Source organism: Streptopelia decaocto (assembly GCF_964273445.1).
Source record: "Streptopelia decaocto genome assembly, chromosome: 4".
In the NCBI taxonomy this organism is placed as follows: Eukaryota; Metazoa; Chordata; class Aves; order Columbiformes; family Columbidae; genus Streptopelia; species Streptopelia decaocto.
In genome coordinates this window covers 63,355,962-63,375,191 of record NC_138658.1, presented here as the reverse complement: position 1 = coordinate 63,375,191, position 19,230 = coordinate 63,355,962, and positions in this window count along the sequence as shown.

Here is a 19,230-nt window from a genome sequence, read left to right as displayed (position 1 = left end):
TAAAATGTATTTGCCCTTTAATCATGTCATGTTACATATGCTCAGCCTTTGCTCACATCTGCTGAATGTACCTTATTAGCTGGAAGTGTGCCTGTGTATCATTTTTGGAGGGACTGAAAGGCTCTTAAATTCTGTACCAAAATTCTGGCATAGTACATGTGCCAAATATTGTGGATTCATTATAAAGCTGAAGATATTCAAGCTTGAGATGTTTCGCTCCTTTTTCTGCCATCACCTACAAGCTCCTTTCATCTCCTTCCTCCTCCGCATATGTGCTTCTCTACTCCTTTAATCTCTTCCCTGCTCTTCCTCTCCCCATCAGAACAGGAATGTGTGAACATTTATCTGTGTCTTTGCTAACACGAACATCCTTCCACTCTCTCTCCAACCATTTCCTACCCCTTAAGGAGCAAAAGCGTCTCAGAAATGAGCACATCTCATTTCCACTGAAAGTCTTCTCAGTGTAAGGCTCTGAGCTAAACTCACAGTGAATAAAATGAATAAAACTCACCATTCTGAATGCTATACAGGACCTGAGGTTCAGGAGTGAAACAGTTGTCTAAATGAAATGGAGGACTGAAGTGATGTAAGTTAGAACTACACAAGAAACCTTCCTACTTTGGCACAGCCCCTCCTTGACCTGTCTGCCTGGTATTTGTAAATGTTTTCAATCAACTCTACTTTTTATCATGACCGCCCACATTACCTAACTTCAATTTTGCTCTGAGCAGCCGTACATCTGTGCACCACAACGTGCTGAAGCCTGAACGTCTCTAATTAGGAACTTAACACCTCTAAAACGTTCCATATGGACTCATCTCAATTAGTTCGCTGCTGTTTCCACCATGGTTGTGTTAGGTTGAGAAGGCTTCATTGTATGACCTGTGACTTCAGGGTGCCCATCTTGGTTTTCAGCTTCCTCTGTATCCTGAGTACTTCTTTTAACATGATTACATGTTTTCTGCACCTTCCAGTTGAGTGCACACTGGATATCTCTCTTTATAAATGTTCCAAAACAGTATAGTTTCTCCTCAATAGCTTGAACCATATTTTTTTTTAAAAAAAAAGGAAAAAAATAATAATAACACTGTGATTTTAAATATGAATTTATTTTTAAAATATAGTTCTTGAATTAAAAATAGAGACAAGATACATGCAGAAATGATGGCAGAAGGTGCTTTTATTACTGTGCAAAGGCTGCACATCTCTGTCCAGCCATCACTCTCATCTCCTGCAACTGTCCAGCAGTTTTACAGTGGTGTCCTGCTCCCCCCGTGCCGCAGCCCGAGTGTCAGGGGGCTCTCTGGTGACAGAGGGTGGTGAGGACGGGCTGAATGGGGGACCCCCGCGCAGCTCAGGGTCTCTTCCCCCCGGGGGTTTGCAAAAGCAACCGAGCAGGACAACCTGCACGTACGCTTGGAAAGCTCGCTGCACATTTCACTCTTCGTTCCGGGTATAACCGCACGAAGCATTAACTGCGTTTCGGCGACCACTAGAGGGAAATGTTGCTCTGTTAACACGACATTTTTGGAGTGATTTTACCGTATTTTTATCCATTTTTTTAAATTTTATTTTTAGAGGAAATATATTAAATGTATGCTCTACCATTCAGTCATTTGTTCTGTGCTTTTTACAAGAAAAAAATTCAGACTTAAATATTCATTTTCTTAAAACAGAGTTACATATTTAACGGAGTTAATATGAGAGTAAAACTAGAATTAAGCTCACTTTCCAAAGTGCATGTATCTATCTTTTCCCTCTAGATAATGACTAAACACCTTGTGCCATCTGATTTGTTTCTTTGCTTAAGGTTTACAAAAGAAATGTAAGTTCAGTTACCCCTCTCTCTCCTGAGTACGAAGTTGAAACCAAATAAATACTTCTCTTTCTTTTTTTTCCAGATAACAAAGCTGTCATCCTAGACTAAGAAAGACTTCAATTAATTGAATTACAGTTTTTTTGATTAAGGATTACAATCCCTTTCTGTAAGTCATTAAGTAACTCATTGAATCATTAAGTAACTCATTGAATCATACCACAACAATAAATCATATTATGATGTTTCAGTGTATACAGTCATTAAGCACTTTGGAGTGCACGACTTCCTGATATGATGTGTCTACATTTTTAAATAAACACATGCCTATATTCTCCTGTTGCTTGTGTACTACAAGCACCTCCTGTTTGAGTGTCCGGAGTAGTGAGATGGATTGGCTGAACTCTAACAAAAAGTACGGTCAGCAATAAAATGTCCATAGAACAGCAATAATATCAGGCATCCCAGAAACAAGACAAAGACATTAACAGAAGAGTTTCTTCATGTGAAACATGAAATACAATAAGGAGATTGTATTGCAATGTCTGCATAATTTTTTTTTTATAAGTGGTAAGTGCTAATACTATAGAGATGTCCTAATATTTTTTACTTTTCTAAAAATCATAATCTGAAAATAATTCAGGGTGTTTCATGAAGAGGAAAATAAGCTTTTAAAGGCAAACTAGAGTTCTTAAACCAGCATTTTCACAGTTAGTATTGAATCGCTTTAATTATGACAATAAAGAATGAGTAAACATAACACAAGAGTGGATAACTTAAAAGAGCTTAAGGTTTATTGTTGAGGTTTTTTAATAATTATACATGTAATGTTTTTCTAGTTTGACCTTAAACATTAGACTGTGTGTTTATTATTTTCTGTTTTGTCCACCCTTGTAAGGGATTCATATATTTTCTGTTCTTATTCAGACAACAGTCCTAAACCATCTTGCCACAAACTATTTCTGAGCTTGCCTAATGCTACAATAAAGTCTTCCTAGGTTATGGTGTGCCAAGTTACTGCCAGGTATAATGAGAAGTTTTGGATGGAACATCCAAAATTTATGAAAGCCCAGATTTTATTTGTTGCAGTATTTTGTGCCAGATTCATCCCAGATGCAACTGAATAAAATTTATGAATCTTAATATTTACCAACAGTAAGCAAATATCGTTATAACAGACAGTAGTAAGTGTTGATCACTCAGTAACAACTAATGTGAGATGATGGAAGCTGTTTAATTATTGGTTGTAATGAAAGAACGTGGAGGTGTTTTATTCAATTTGGTTTATATGATGAACGGCTCATATTTATTACTGGCTGGAGATGCATGCAAAGTAACAACCACATTAAATTTCCATTACTTCTCAGCTTGAAAATACTCTTGCTGGTCTCTATGATAAACATTTGAGTTTTAAGAATATGCAGGATTAGGCAATCTTTTAGGAGAGATAGAGTGAAAAGTTAAAAGTTAGCACAGGAATTTACCCCATCCATCAAAACTGCTTTCTGGATGGTGCCTCCTACCCTGTGTGAGCCCCTGCCTTGCCTTCATCAGGCTGCCAGTTCCAGGGGACAACCAGACCACACTGATCCTTTTAAAAAGACAAAATTATTCTCTTCTGCAACATACATGAGAAGTGTCAATACCTTGGTTTTCATAGGCTTATTATTCACATTGCAGGTAGTTTCTGGATAAAATCATACCAAAATAAGTGGCTGCATCACAGCGGGGGGGTTTGGTCTTTCATTTCCTGAGTTTGGATCTTAAATGCTTTTAGGCACTTACATACCCTGGAGACACTTTTTACACTGTTCTGATGGGCACAGTGCAAACACTAAAATTGACAAACAGATTAAAAAGCAGTACTCCTAGTGTGTGTTATTTAAACAGCTATAAGAATAACAACTTCATTTTGTTCCACAATAAAACTATATGGTTACTAAACTTTTCTTCTTATCAGTGTCATTTATTGCTTGTACAAGTCTGCTTTATTAACATCTCTGTTAAAGAAGAATCAGTTTAAGTACAGTTTCAGTAGAGACTGTTTCTGATGTAAAGCTCAGCTGTAGAAAGTGTACTTTTTGTAGCAAGAAATTTAAATGTAATAATTAATATTCAACAATTTCCCTGAACAAAGTCATCTAACAATCTTTATACAGCTGTGAACTCCAGACTACAAGGAGACATTTTATTTTTTCTTGGGAAAGAAAGAAGTCAACAAGCAAAACCTGGTAAACCACCAAATGTAATAGTAATAACTGGGGGGGATGGGGAAGAGCGAATCTTGCAATTCATACAGGTAACAGATTAACACTTCAATTTTTTTGTTTTAACACTCCAATTCAAAAGGACCTTTCTACGCTAGATTGACCAAGACAGTCAATCAAATCACTCATGCATTGGTATCCATATCTGCATAAGCAGAAGTAGTCAATAGGTTGCAAATAAGTTCTGTTTACAAGAAAACATAAAAATTGTATTCTTTTTATTGACTTGGCATATTCAAGATAAGAAAGATGTACCATGCACAGTATTAAGTTGTGCTACCTAAATTCCTATTAAAAATTTTCAATTTAAGTTTGATCCATCCAACTAGTCTCTTATAAGACAGCCATCATTACCTAAATGCCTGGTGTTAGGCCATGGGAAATAAATTAAAATGTAATATTGTTGAAGGGAATATTTGATCATGTTTTCAGTGGGCTGTTCATATTACAAAAATCACATTTTTCACTTTAGCTATAAAATGAACTACTCCCAGTTCTTCTCCCTGGACATTTTGAAGCAGCCATCTAGAACATGTTCTGAGACTGACAACTTTCTTCTGTATATGTGTAACATTTTAATTTTCCCTAGACCATACTTGAAGTCTGTTATAAAATGTGTAGGGATCAAGATCCTTCCTTCTGAGCCAAAATGTTAAAAGCCAAGTGTTTTAAAACGTAAGATGACTGAATGCCAGGCAGATTACGCACCTAAAGTTCCACGCAGATGTACTCCACAGGCAAAATTTAACCTCTCTTCGGGTATGACTGAGAGGTCAGAAGGAAATCTTTTGCCTGAAAAGAGAAACATGCAGAGTGTACCTACCTTCTGAATATCCATTCATAAGCTCTGTGTCTGGATATGAAGAAATAGGAACATATAAATCAATTATAGAGTCTAGTGGAAAGAAAAAAAAAATGCCTGAAGTTCACAAACCAAGGAGAAAAGTTAGTATGTCATGTTATTTCCATCTTCTCAATGAAAACCACTGTAATGTAGATTACCTATGTACTAAAGCATAGTATAGCTTCTACATTGGAGTAGCTGACAGCTTCAGCAATTGTGCAAATTACTAGAAAAGTGACGTTCCTTTCATAGCAACACAGAGTAGTGTTAATTCACTTCAAGTTAGAGAGCTCATGTTTGAATTAAATCAGTCTGTGTTGCAGATGAATGTGGCCATCTTGTACTCGTGATTTTTCAGGGGTGAAAGACATTCCTGATTCAGAACTGATTGCAATGATCTACGGTGGCTAGACTTCATTCAAATAGGCATTTGTCAAACCCAATTTTTTAGACACTTCCTGCGTGAATGTAAAGTACAGTAGTCTACAGAAGACTTGTCTTCAATATACTAAACAGCTGCCCTTAATTAGTTATGTGTATGCCCATTAAGGAACACAAGGCTGGCACAATGTGGTCCTAGTGCTTCAGGAGGGGAATCATCATGCTTCTACAATATGCTAAAGCTTCTAGAGTGGAGAAGCTCATCTAACATCTCTTAAAAAAAGGGAATTATGATCAGCAAACATCATGGTCCTTGGACAGAAGACTGTTCCAGCTCATCTAGGAAGCACTGAAAGTGCCATCAGCACTGTTCACTTGAAAACTTTCCGCTTCAGTTTTCTTCACTTCACTGGGACCAAAGAGTTTCCTCCTATTTTGAGTCCCTACACAATAGCAAGGAAATCTGTTTCAGGAGTTAGGAACAGGATCACAGGGATGACTGTTGTTTCCCAGCTACTGAGGATGTACTTCTCGAAGTCAAAATAGAAACCTACAAAGTGCTTCTCTAAGTTACATTTTGACCAGTGTTGATAAACTGCTTTGAAGGGTTTTTTTGACAATTACATACCCAGCATTTAATAAATATCAAATAAGATTCACTAGAAGTCTGAGAGGTGAAGAAGAAGAAAGTTGTAATTTCCCAAATGAGAAATAGAATTAACATGGGGCCAATCATGATCTCTGTATTCCTGCTCTTCTGTCTACAGTAAATGTGAATTTCGTGAACTTGTCCTCTTTTTAAGTGGCTAAGTGGCCAGCACAATAGTTATCTGACAGCTCATATTCCCTGGCAGATGGCAGCTGTAGATGCTCAGGTCAAGTCCACACATGCAGAGGCAGTGAGGTCATTGCATGCCAGATAGGTTGTGCTTACTCTGCATGCAGCAAAATCATTCTGCACCTGTGACACATCAGGAACATGTATGACATATCTTTGGACAATGCATATTCACAGCCAATGTATTTGTGCATCTGTCCAGAGTGATATACAAGAATCCAAAATGAGTGAGGATTCCTAAGGATCTCACCTAATAGTGATATAAGTAAGGTTAATGATATAAATACGACTTATGCATTGCAGTGGAAATCTAACATTTCCTTTTCCTTGGAACCCAAAATGTTGCATAATAAGTGATAACTACTGAAACAACATTCATGTAACAAAAAGGTGGCTTGCCCACAAACATGAATATGGCATGGTTTTTATGGAAAGCTTTGGAGCTGTCAACTAAAGGTGAATTCATCTTAAAGACACAATCTGACAAACAAAAGAGGAAGTTTCCTCATGTAGGACTTCTCCAAACTTGGAGAACTCCTACAAACCTCAAAGAGCTTTGAACAAGGCAGTCATACTACAGTGAACCTTAGGAACACATCCCACTTTTCACAGAAATCTCAAAAATACTTCTGCATACTCCCATGGACCAAGAGCTCCTGAAGAAAACGTGGTACCAACACTTCTGCTCTTGCAGAAATCAATGATATCAGATTCCTAAAGAGCTTTTACCTTTCTTAGTATTCATGAATTGGAACTGTAGAGAAACAGTTTGACCTTCTCCACTGTTACATGTAAATATCTATGCAACAATAAATATAATAGAATTCACTTAAGCACTACCGTACTGTGCCTAATCTTCTTTCCATTGTGACCATTAGTACAGATTGAGAGAGAGAAGTATTAAAAGATTACTTAGTATGTCAGCCCTCTGCATCATTTCTTTTCCTGGCTTCCAGCAAGCTATAGCTCTTGATCTTAATGGGCACATACTTCTAGATGGTTCAATGTGTGTAACAGTCGCCAGTAAGCCCATCTTCCATAATGCTCTAATTCCTTTTTGAGCTCTTTTATGCTTTTGACCACTGTAATGTCAGGCAACATTGATGGTTAATTATACTAATGTGTGAAAAATATACTTTTGCTCTGTTTTAAGATTTTGGCTTTATAAATGGTTCTCCTCTGACAATTCTGCTGACTTCTATCATATTTCTTCATTGCTGTATCTTACACAGAGGTATGGAAGACATTCCATATAGATGAGATGCTGAGTCTGCCATACTTTGCTGTGTGCATCAGCAAAACAATTACATTCTGATAGATGCACTTCTTTAGTGGTGACTGAGCCAAAACAAACTTGCTGATTCTCAGATTTTTGCATGAGCTACCAGGACCAGCAATTGAAAAAGACATCTTTAGACACATTCAGTAAGTGGATTCAAAAGAAAACAAATGTGGACATCATAATCTCATCTTTGCAAAGATTACATTACAGCTTAGTTTTAAACATAGAGTTAGGGATTTAGGGTAGAGTTTTGCAAAATGCAAAAGCAGTTTAGAAGCAAAATTCCCATTGACTTTCAATGAATCTATAATTCAAAATCACCCAGACACTTATGAATAACTCACACGTAGTACCTCAAACTTGGATTGTAAAAACTTTAAGTCCTTTTCAGCTGCAGGAAATTCTTCAACTACTCTAAAAATAGACTTCAATTTGTGCTGGAGGAACTTTGCTCCTACAGACTACTCTAAAGCATATCTAAACATATATTCACAAGATTGTTCAGAGAATCAAGAGGTCTACTTTATACATGTTCCACTATTTGCATATTAGTGTTAAGTAATAATGAACATTATATTAATCTCTCTCTTTGTATGTATATATATATGTATGCATTACATATATTTCATTATCACATTCCATGAAATCTGCACTGTTTCCATTGTATCAGCATATTCTTCTCAAGGATTTATGGCCATCGTGAATATAAGCATAGCCCTAACATTGTACATCTGTCCCTGTAAAACAGTACAGGCAGAGTGCCAAATACCACTTTTGGAGTAAAGAGGTGTCTTCTCAAAATGTTTCTGGAGAGCCATGAACTATGAACTCTCAAAACAAAAACTGCCTCTGAAGCTCCAGGGAGTGACACAACTGCTGGCACACTTCAGGCTGCTGGAACACCCTCACTTGAATTTGGGCCAGCAATTTGCTGAGCTGCCTGACTGAGGCAAGACCTGTGGGAATACATGATGCTCATAGAGATTTTCTCTTGGGATTGATTGGCCACCACGCTTCTTGATCTCCTTAAAGAGCATGATCGAGGTTTCTGTTAGTTATGAGGTTCTCAGAACACAATTAAAAACAAGAAATCTAGTGATTCACTAATTGACTTTAAGATGTTAATATGTGGAACATGTAAAGAACACAAGGATTCCCGCAACATCTCATGGGATACCTTGTATGGGTCCTCAAAGGAGAAGTCACGCCCAAAAAAATAACCTTGCTGCTCTTGGACTGAACCAAGCTTGAGGTGACCCAGAAAAACAAAGTCATCATGTCATTTTCTTTCAAAAGGTACCTCTGGGTTTTCATGACATGACATTTCAACTCCCTTGCCATCATAGCAGAAGTATTCGAACTTATTTTTAAAACAAACTTATTTTTACAACTTGCTGAATTGCAGGAATTCTGGTGACCAGTTGCAGCTTTGTGTTCCCAGAACCGTTCGCACCAAGGTGACTGTACAACACAAGGTGGAATGGGTAGCACACTGTGTCTCGGAGGAATGGTAGACTGGAGACCCTACGTTGTCATTTGATCTCTAGGAAAGCAAAATATTCCAGGAGGGGAGCTCATGAATACTTAAGGAAGTGGTGCAAATATTGGCCAAAATCTTGAATAGCTCTAAACAGAGTCTTTCTTGTATCACTCTATTAACACTATCTCTTGAAAACAGACATACCCTGTCAGCATAAGATCTGCTGTATGTTTCAAATCATAACATTTAACTATTGTGGAAGAGTAAGTTAGCTGCAGACATCTATCAGCTCAGACAAACAGAGCAGCACTTCAGTGATCTACTGAGCTTTGCTGATTAGTTTTAAATCTTCTTTTTTTTAACCTTTCAAACCATTCTTTCACAAACTACTGTGAGCAACTTCATCTCAAATCATGTTTTCAACACATCACTCTAACGGCATTCACCCACATGAATAAAATGATCTTCCTGCAGTAACTGAGGATATTAAGGATTAAGAAAAGATTAAAATGGAAGAACCAGACAGGTGCATATGGAAAAGAAACTCTTACCTGCAGAGCTTTATGGAGAGAAACAAAGACATTTACTTTGGCTGAAATCCCACTGGGGATTGTCACAGTACTCCTTGCTATATTTACTCTGCAGGAAGATGCCTCAGTGACATGAGATATACAACAGCATAACCAATGGTGCTCACTGCTCAACAGGTTGCTGGGACTGGAACTAAAATCAAAGGAGACCAAATTGTCATTCTGTGTCACTGGAAATGCAATGTAGAAGCTGCAGAGGAAACTGATGGCATGGCCTGCAGTATTTTAAAACTAGATCTTTCTGGTAACTGACATTAGCTAAAATGTCCCCCAAAGAACAAGGGTCTGGGAAACAGTAGCTGAACATGGTCATATCAGTAAATGGAAATTTCCATCTGCCTGTCTGGAATCTATATCAGAAATGAGTGGCAGATTACCTTTTTCCATGCTTCCAAACATACAGGGTTTTCAGCAAACACAACAAATGCCAGAGGCAAGATTCATCCTAAAAGTACAAATCCTTATTTTCACTGGAGAACCTGAACCAGCTCCAGATGTTCTTGCACAACATCTCTGAACCTTGAATGGACATGACCCATGTACTTCTAGTGCATAATTCCTATTTAAGTCTGCAGTTCTGCAAATTACCTGAACAGTTCTGCGATCCAAGCATGTTGGTGGCTCTATGCAAGTCAATGGGCTACTTAGTTACACTGAATTAGATGTACTTTTTTAATCAGGCTGCAGAATGCGCTGAAGACATGAATAATAATCATAGATATTTCAGAGGCATTTTGGCACAACAACTGGCTTGAGCACCAGCCATGACCCCCTGGGTCTACAAGAATATGAGCAGAAAAGGTGAACAAGAAATGAAACCAGACATCTGGATTGGCAGTGAACAGTAAAAGTTTCCAAGACTCCAACAGGGACTTTCATCTTCATTACTGCCATTTTTTGTGACATTAAGTTAGATATTTGATTATTTTCATTTCCTAAACAAATGAGGCATACATGGTATTGTTGCTGGGCTCATTCTAACAGTATTTGAATGCAATAACCATTCAAATTCATCAGAGGGGTTCTCTTCTCCAAGCTTTCCAATTCCTGAAAGTTTTGTTAAAACAAGCTTCTGAGTAGAACAGAGAAACCATATTGATCCCACTCACACAATGCAATCTTATCCTCGGCATTTGCTAGACACCAGTGAATCCGCATGGGATCTCAGCCTTCAGTATTAACTCTACAGGAAACCAGGCTTCATTGCCTCTGCCACTCACACAACTATTTATACTTTAGCTCTTTCATTCACACATCGCAATAAACAGTTGTGCCACGACTCCTTCTTTCACATGGCTGTACTTGACCCTGTTCAAACACATGCATGCATAAACACACACACAGTTTATGTTCAGAGTCCAGATCCATTTTTCAATAAATAAACAGCTATATAGATGTATAGATGAAAACAACAAAAAAATTTGTGATACAGGATATGAGCTGAAGATCTGCATCATGAATTGGATGTCTCAGCACACACCTTGAGGTGAACTGTGTTGAAAACTAACTTCTTACAAGCTCTTCCCACACAAGCTGCTGAGATTTAAATCTTGTAGTCTGATATGGCTTACTTCGTTCATGTTTATTTGTGCAGTGAGAAGTTTACAGAGGTAGTATAAAGCATTGTCAGCTTCAGAGAATACTTTAAGCTTTAGCCCTCTTAAAAAGCACATTCCTACCTGTGCTACCGCTCCGCAGCCAGCATCCCTGGAGGCCCTTTCCATTGTTGCAGTGTTAGTGTCATCACTCCATTAGGAGCCTGCCTGAGACTGTGTGCCTAATTCAGAAAGTGCACCTGTACAAGCATAAGAAGAATGATAATTCCTGGCTGTGCTTTGGTGTGAAGTGCTTTTTTGTAAAACAAAACAAACTATTCATGCCACGATGAAAAATAACTTCTGCTGTACCTGTCAAAGGATCAGTGGGTCTTTTCTCGTGAATGAATGAGCAGTGACTGGTCTTTCTTAAGCCACTGAAAAAAAGAAAACAGTTCACGCAAGTAAATATATGTAACACAGGGCTAGACTTTGCTGTTCTTATGCCAACTAAATAGCATTTTACAGAAGATATAAGGCATGGTGCTTCTATGGGATATTCACAGAGAAAATGCTGAGCACACTATGAGATTGTGTGTGCACAGAGAACTGAATGGGCTTTGGCACCCTTTCCATCCCCACGGATCTGTGCTCCCCACAGCTGCTCAGTGCCTAACTTCTGCACCAACCTTTTATGGCTTAGCTGACCCACACATGCCCCACTGCTGCTGTCTTTTAAATAAAAAGCAGCTCAGCTGTGACTGTCCAAATTAGAGCTTGGTCCCTGGTGTCTCACAGGGCAAGGCAGCTCCATGCTCCCTTGCGGATGCTGAATGGGAAGGCAACGCTACCGAGAGCAGGGTCCAGGCTAGTGCATCCATTGGGGCTGTCAATAGGGCTGATAACATTCCTAATCATGGTGCTCAGGCAAATGTACACAAGTTGATTCAGGGTTTTTTTGCAGTTAGAAGAAGAAATAGGAAGTAACAAAGTCAGGCAACCCTTTAATGTAATCTTATATACAGAGAAGTTACATCCCTTCTCTTCAGGCTTTTCTCCTTGCTCTCTATACTTGGGCTAGATAGACACGGTACTCTCCTTATGCCTTCTCAACTTCTCCCATGGATATGTCTCACAGATTCACAAAAAAGATATCCAGTAAAATGCCATTCACCTACATATATGTTGCATAAGCCTTTTTTCTGGAAATTTGAGTGCTGGGAATCAAGATTACTAGCTCAACAGTGTTAGGGGTCTCTGTTTCAAGAAAGTACATCTTTTTAAAGCCATCTTCAGTTATGCAATTATCCATAAAGAGAATTTTCACACTAGATTACAGTTTAGAACCTTCAGTTAACATTGAGCAAATACTAAAATCTGAGTTTCCTTTTGGATACATCTTATGAGGCTATCTGGAGCATTATTTCATTTGTTGTGATATATTTATTATGAAAACAAGATATGGTCAGCAAAAGCCCTCCTCTAGTTATTAGAATAGCTTGTCTGACACTGTATTTTAGAGGAACAGCTATATAATCTCCTTATTTCCATACAGTAGGAAACCAAAGTGAAATATTGGATTTGCAACCTATGATTGAAGATCTTACAGCAGCTTCTCAAATGGTGCAAATATTTGCCTCGATTATTGTATTTACAATTCCAAAAATATTTCTTCTGTTGAAGGTCTGTGTACAAGACACTACTCCAAACCATTTTTAAGGGAGTTTTGACATAAATGAAACTTTATGCTGGCATGGCAAGTGAAGTACTTGATTAATAAAGAGTTTCACTGTTTTCAAACACATATTCCATGCAGGCTCATTTGAAGAAAACCGCAAGTGGAGAATGCTTTACTGCTTCCAGTCACAAGGGGGTTGTGTATTTCAATCGTGCTTACACAGTTAGCTTACTTTGGAGCTCTGGTAGGAAAGAAACATGACCAGGAGAAATAATGCTACATTCAGTGACCCTGCCCTTAGAATCAATTGGCCTGATGGGAGAACTTTTTTCTCTTTCTTTTGCTACTGTTTTCTTAGTTTTTAACCTTTAATACTTGATATTTCTTGAAAAACCATCTTTAGAGAAATGTCTACTGTCCACAGACTTTTGAAGTACCGACTGATATGGCCTTCTGACACTGTGATGGGAAATGAGATACATATCAACAGTTGACATATAAAGTAATGTACATGTTCATAGTCTTTTAGACATGTTTTGGTGTGAGTTAAGATTTTTGATTTAAATATTGGGTTTTGAGTATACAGCTCAGATTCCCTTACGTTACAAAGGAACTGAGCTTCAATCACAGTGACAAATGAAAAAAGGGGAAAATTAGGTCTAATCAAGTCTGCAGGCAATTCCGAAAGAAAATCGTGAAAATCTAGAAAATAAAAAAATCATAGCCAGTTCTAACAGGCTGTGAAGTAGCCCCCTGCTAGGCCTGTATGTTTGGTTGTAGCCCTGTCTCTGCAGTATTTTAAAATCTGATTGAACAAAGCACTAGAAAACATTCTGTGGTTAAAATGAAATGCAAAGTAAAGATTATTACTCACTTTCTCTACATCCCATAAACCCTTTCTGGCAGGCAAGGAAGGAATGAAACTGCTTCTGTCATGGGTGCTGTTTACTGGTCAGTTGGCATGCAGATGAGACGGATTAGCTGGTCATGATCACTGACCAGTTGTGAGGCTGCCATTATCTACATGGTACATTTGAAACAACAGTTTGGGACCAGCGTTTTAAAAAACAGCTTCTAACATTGTACGCACACAGTAACTTTCATAACCATTTGTCCAAACAAAAGCATATGAGCGAAGTTTATTATGGCAAGGTAAGAAACTCTCTGTCTGCCCAAGATTCACATACAAAACGAGTCTGCCCTAACAAATGCTCCTGCCTTTCCTTCAGTCTCCAAGCCACACACTGACAGTCTGGGCACCTGTGCCCTTTGCTTACCTACATGAAAACAGGACAGATTTCTTACTCTCTTATGCAGGTACTTCATTCCACTCTTTCAGCAAGTGCTAAATCTCTTAAGTCAAAATTCTAAAGCACAGAGCCCATCTCTTTTATACTAAATAATTGATAGATATTTCTAAATCATGGTAGGTATACTGAAGCAAACCGGTTACAAGAAATCACTTATTTTTGCTTTCTACTTCCTCTCTTTCTCAGTGTTCTTAAGTATTTACTGCCTCCCACAATGATAACTTTGTTTCTTTAGAGATGAATCGTTAGCACTGAATTGGGTTTTGTCCCTGGATATATAGATATATTTTCACTCTTTCTATAACTGTTAACTTCGAAAAAAAATGGCTGGCCATGTGTAGGCTAAATTTTTGCTGTTTCAGTTTTGAACAGTTAATTTACTAAAGCTTTAACTGACTGGCTTTTGGGAATGGCTAAATGACTTCTAGCTAAGTTATGTGACAGACACTTTTGTCTTCAAACACTCCTTCTAACCTTCTCCACATGGTAATATTTCAGAGAACCAGGTATTAGGAGCATCATTAAAATATACCAGCTAAACAAAAGATTCAGCCCATATCTAGCCTCTAAAACAGCAAACCAAACTTGCAGTGAGATGCTTCTCTAATCTTATTTGGCTTAAACACACACCATCACTGTTTCTAGTCAGTGGCAGGTGCTTTATTTCAATGACAAAATATTCTTCTTCGTATTTTATCTACCTGTTACCATTACTAGGTTTACCCTGCTAAAACCCTTTTCACTTAGCACACGTTGGGTTGCATCTGGATGCTGCATGCGGTTTTGGGCCTCCCAATACAAGACAGAAGTTGATAGCATGAGAAACCTCCATCAGAAGACAGCCATGGTGGTGGGTGCTTTCCCAGGGAGGACGTGTAGGAAGGCCTTCAGGGGGATGGAACCAGTCTCTTTATGGAGGTGCATGGCTGGGGAACAACAAATAGAAGTAATAAACTGGAATAGGACAGATTCAGACTTGTAAAAGGAAAAAGATTTGCACATACGGGCAGCTAAGCAGTGGGGCAGGTGGCTCAGAAAGGCTGTGTAGTCCCTGGCTTCGGAGGTTTTTCAAGGTCCATCTGATACAGCCCTGAGTAAAATGCCTAAACATGAGCTGACCCTGCTTTGAGCAGGAGGTTGGGCTGAAGACCTGGCAAGTAGAGACCTCACAAGGTCCCTTCCCACTTGCATTATTATTTTGCTCTGTGAGTCTGATTCAGCCCTGATGGTTTAACTCTCTGATTTGAGCCTGAATTCCCAGACTTAACTGCCAAGTTGAACTAAGTACATTAGACAGAGAAAGCATAAGAATACAATAAACATAAAACCTCATAATGATGTCTTTACTGAGTTACTTTTCAGACTACTGTCATTCTTGAAATGTGGACTTTGGATGATCCGAAGAGTTCTGAAATAATATGCATGATGTCATCTGTATTCTTATTTAAGGGATAGTACTTTCTTGGAAGTTTTCCCATGAAAATAATTTTTCGTTCCAGTGTTTTACATCATTGAAATTCCCTCTTTCTAACAAACAATATTCCTGAGAGTACAGGAAAATGCTTATCTTTTTTTTTCTTTTTAGTGTCGTCCAACTACTTTTTAATCACACTCTCCTCTGAATATTGGGAAAATTAGTCAAAGTAAATGTTCTCCCAAAGAATAAGGATCATAGCGTCATCATCTGTTTGCAAATATAGATTATTTTGTGGCCACTATGTTTTGCACGATTACATTAAAACCAGATGTGAGTTGCCGAGTCAGCTTTGATACAGTAGCAGAATTATGTTTTCCAGGAAATAAATGATCAAAATCCACAATTATATTTTCTAAAACCTAAGATAAGCAAGTGAAAACAGAAAAGGAAAACTGTGCACTTGTGTAGTTTCTGCTAGACATAGGGGATTAGCCTCAAACCTGACTGAAGAACCTAGTCCTCAGTTCAGCAAAGCACTGGCTCTTATAAAAACTAACATATCAGCAGAAGTCACATAGCTAATACTAACTGTATAATCTGAAATCATGTAAAAGACCTGGAAGAGATTTCAGGAGACAGTATGAACTATGCCTGTGTCATTTTCTGGTAGATGTTTATCTACCCATTGATAAAAACATTTCTTTTTTCTCCTCAGGCAACCCTTTTCATCATTTCAGTCCCTTTACTGTTGAAAAGTTTCTCCTGATATATCTCTCAAGGTTCATGTGCTGTAATCTAAGTCCATTATTTTTTGCCCTACTCACACCAAATACGTGCAGTTTAATCACTTCCTCTTTATAGTTGTCATTTATTTTCAAATACCCTTGTTATATCTACCCTCAGCTTTATATTCCTGTGGTCTAGCAATCCTAATTCCTTCTACCTGTCCTAGTACTAAGTTTCTATTTTTTGCTCTTTGCATTTCCCTAATGGGTCCACATCCTTCTTGAATTGTAGTGCCAAAGCCAAACCACCATACTCCACCTGGGGACACATCAGTTCCCATAGCACAAGCTTTACATCACAGATTTTGCTTGCAACACTTCTGGCCAGTTATTCTGGTGTGGACTTGTCTTTTCCACAACTGGGTGATTCTGCAGAGTCATTCTGAGCTTCTTCAAAGTCCTCATATTTTTTTTTTTTTTTCATTATCCCTTTCAACCCAGTTCACCCCTATCCTATATTTCTCCAGTTAGTTTTCCCTGTATTTTCTATTACACTTAATAAATTTCATTGTACATTTTCAGTCCATATTTCAAATGTACCTAGTAGGTTTTTTTTAATTCTAACCTTATGATTCTCTGTTCCTTCCTCCAATTCGTTAAGGAAAAGGATGAATAGCCTCGTCCCTGAATAGGCAAGTACAGAAATACAATTGATACCTAAATCAGTTTTGACAGGGAACTGTGGATAAGAATCTTCCCATAATAGTTTTCTTAATAGATATGTGCTTTCTTAGCACCCATAAACCTGAAGAACATACAACAATATTTTATTAATATTATACTCAGCTGATCATTTCTGCTGACTATTTATTCAAACAGGATAGGTCCTGTGAGGATTTCTAATAAGGGATGGTGGTGAAAGAGCTTGAATGAAAAGACATCTTTTTTGGAAATTCATTCACAGCTACAGTGGAAAGGATTAATAGAGTCATACAATTGCAAAAGAAAAATTATAGAGTTTGTTATTTTGTTTATTTTCTGATATTACAAGAATACTGATGTCATTTTAATTTTCCTCTGATTTCAAGGGAAGTAATTCCTGAGAGACACCATCTGGGAACAGAATTGGACCACGATACAGTAAAACCTGGTAGAAGATTTACCATGTGGTGTTTTTCTTATTGCAGAGACTGAAGACATAGCTCTGGCTTCTTGTAGTCGATTCTTGCTAGTCTGAATTTTCATCCAAGAGAAGCATAGGGATGGCAAATTATTTTTTATGTTTAGTAAACAAAAATATACATATATATGTATATTTAAAAAAATAATAAGAAATTGTTCAGGAAGGACAGAAATGAAGGTGAGAACAATGACATGGGTGAATTGAGAAGGTATGAGTCTATGAAGTGGACTCTGCCACTTAGGACTTTATTGTCTCACAGGTCAGGTGTCAATTCGGATGAGGACTAAGCCAAAAATAATTTCCAGGTGTAAAGCTGCCTCTTCAGAAACAGAGCCATGCAGATAATTGCTCCTGACCATCAACTGCCATTTCAACTTTTGGAATTCAAACTAAAGTTTTGACTTAAAAAATTAAATACTATATAGATAACCAAATAGATATATGACATTTTTATGCCTTCCTCCAGGCCACCCACTTACAGCTAGAATGATGAATAAAGCACACATGGCTCATAAATGGACAGAAACAATCACTCAGAATAACTATTAACTCACAGATTAAAGATGAACTCAGAGAGGAATTCTACTTTTAAAATATGGCATTTCAAATGAGCATGTAGAGACTTGTTCCTAAGGCATTCATTCTTTCATGGATGCTGCTCACAGGTCCAAAAGGGCAATGCTTTGTAGACCATCCTGGAGGAATAATTGGGAACAGAAGCTTCTCAAACGGGAAAAGAGTCACCACTCATGAAGATTAATTTTCCACTGGAAATTATTTTGTTTCTGTAGTCTGAGATAGAACCACCAATATGTCACTTCCTTGAACCTGGAATACATTATTAAGGAGAGGAAGTATGATTGCACAAAATATATCACTTATCAATTTATGGCAAGATTTAGCCTCCAATCATGAAGCAAGAGGGAAATTGCTAGAGTGATCATAAGATTTTTTTCATTGCAGAAAAGGAAACCTTTTTAGAAGACCTAATATCTTCTCCAAGAAGACTGTGTTTCCTCCTTTCTCTGCCTTTAATTGTTGTCAGTAGAAAGATGATGAGTTGAATCAGGGTTTCTGGATGACCACAGTTACACAGCTGGTGAACAAACAGATGTTCTCAATCAAACAGAACGTCCTTCTGTAATAACTTGGAAGCTACCACTACTGCTTAAACTATGCCACATGCAATAAAAAACTCTTAAACCATACATACCTCAAGTATTCAGTAAATATTAAGTAGAAAAACAAAAACAAGAGAAGGTCTACCATATGTGGACCATTCGACATTTATTAGTAGAGAAACTTGTAGCAGGATTTTAAAGTCATCTACAGAAGCAAGTGCAACAGTAAAACATCAGGTTAAGAATAGGGGCTTAAATAGATACTAAGTTTTTTAACAAAGCTTTAGGCACACTGTCACCTAATAGACTCATTCAGACTCCCTCACGCAACACATGTGGAAAACAAAGTGTCTCAGCATCCTCCAAGCTGAGAAGAACCACTCCAATATATCTGTTAAATTGGGGACAATGGCAAACAAGGTGAGAGAAAAGCTATTAATCTTCGGAGAGTATATGCTGAAAATGGATGTTGAGCAGCTCTTGGATCTCCAATGTGATTGTGTGAAAGTCCTTCAGAAAAAACAGTCAAAAATTCCAGTAACATCATGTGCCCAGGAAGCGACCTTAAGCATTATTAAAAAGACAACACAGCAAATTATCCCAGCAGGGGAAAAAAAATATATATAAAAATAAAAATTAAAAAAAAAAAAAAAGGAGAAGCAAAACTTAATTAATGTATCACACTGAGATTAGTCCCAGAGCTGGCTGTCAGATTATCCAGAGTCAAGCACTGTAGTTTAATGTAACCTGAATTAATCTTATA